This window comes from Octopus bimaculoides, chromosome 2 (genome assembly GCF_001194135.2).
Source record: "Octopus bimaculoides isolate UCB-OBI-ISO-001 chromosome 2, ASM119413v2, whole genome shotgun sequence".
NCBI lineage: Eukaryota > Metazoa > Mollusca > Cephalopoda > Octopoda > Octopodidae > Octopus > Octopus bimaculoides.
Genome location: NC_068982.1, coordinates 161,184,473 through 161,186,553, shown reverse-complemented (window position 1 = coordinate 161,186,553; position 2,081 = coordinate 161,184,473).

The window sequence follows — 2,081 nt, the reverse complement described above, 5'->3', positions numbered from 1 at the left end:
ATATATATATATATATATATATATATATATACGCATATGTCCAGTGTAACCTATGTCATTCTTTTGCTTCACCTTTATATCCCTTTTATCCTCTTATCTTCTTTCTTGCCTTTTTTTCCTCTCCCCTTCCTTAGCCAATAAGCTATTGAAAGAAAGTCACCCCGCCAATCAAAGTGCATTTAAAGCAAATTCAGTGCATGCGTACCTATTCGCCTGAAGATCGGAAACGAAGCACCGGTAGTAGCAACTCGGGCACACTCAACATTCAGTAAGAAACACACACACACACACACATGCGCGCCCACACACACACATGCGCGCGCACACACACACACACACACTTACATATACTTACATATATATGTGCACACATACAAATATAAATATATGCACACATACAAATACAAATATATGCACACATACAAATACACACACACGTATACACTTAAAAGTATTCAAGCTATACAATCAGTAAAATACTGTATATGTTTTATGCTAATCTGGTTTATTCTTTTGATGCTAAATATACCTACTGTCAGTTCATCTAAATAAAGATCATTATCGGAATTGTTTGTTACATTTTTTTATGAACTTCTAAAAGTTTGTTGTAAAAAGTATAATCATGCAACACATGTAAACTTGTTGGTTCCTTGCTTCCATTTCGTATTTGCTCGTAATGACCGAGAGGGTAAAATCATGAACGAACTCCAAAAATACTTTTTTTTCTTCCGTATTAAATCTTTTGTTTCATGTCTTTCTACAATAATGAATTAAAACTAAAATTTATCAATATTAATCATATAAACTTGTATATGCACTAATTTGAGACAGGAAAAAGAACTGACTTCCATTCGGGAATCTAAATTCTTATCAATCACTTTCAGGGTAAAGGTGTTAGCTATTACACCGCAGAGCTTATTCTATATTCGTACCATATTAAATTATAAATGAATCACTAAGTTTAATTACACGGAGAGGCTATCTGCATAAAGCAAGAGTTAAGTTAGTGTTAGCACATTTTATACAGGGAATATCAAAAACTTCGTTTGAAATGGTTGTAAGATGAGGAAAATTACCTAGTCGTCTTTGAGTATTTTTCTTCGGTGGTATAACTTTATAAAATACACTAGTTTTCTAAGCCTATACCAGTACAAAAATTATCCATCTACTGAGTAATTGCTCATTACTACTTTGGTAATAAATTGAAGTCTATGCTTCCCAGAGGAGATCTAATAATACCGAAACATGTTCGGAATTAAAATATTAGACATGTTACCTAATGTTACCTTTTTCATAGCAGACAAGTATTTTTAATTCGATGTTTGGTGTTTACTATATTTAAACATCTGATTGTAACTTATGTTAAAATGTTTTACTGGAGTAAAATAATATAATCTAACTCCATAAATATAGCATATATTTCTCCGATAATTTCCTGGTTCACACAACCTAATTTTTAAAATTTCTGTTAAATTCGCACATCATCTGTACTGTTTTTACAGTACAGAAGCTACACGTTGCATGCACTCTAGAAAAACCAGATATGAGAGAAACTCTTTTCGTATCCTTCAAGTTATTTTTGAACCAGTTGGTAAATTTCTTTGGGTTCTTCAAATGATTAAAATTTCCTCAAATGGAAGGAAAGCGAAAGAAAACGATGGATGCATTTTTAAACTGAAGTTTTCGTTGTTACCCTGTCTCGTAACCAATGTTTCATCTCATTATTCCTTCTTATGCATTGGCATAAGTGTGAAAAATTTATTTAAACACATTAAAATCCAATGGTAGAAGATTGATTGCATCAGTTTCCGAATCTGTCATTTTGGTTTGTGAATTCCATTGCAGTCTATTTATTATATTAAATGTTCTTCAAATTCTCAAATACGCGTTTATAAAGTGCTTCTCATTTTCAATTCATTATATGAAAGAATTATTTCTGAAAATATAAAGATGACGATTATAGAAGTTACCATTGATAATCCAAAGTGAAGCATGCGCTAGTTTTCAGTGTTGGATTTAATGGTGAGTATATGAATGTAAGGTGCCTACATTCTATCAAAAAAAAAAAAAAAAAAAAAAAA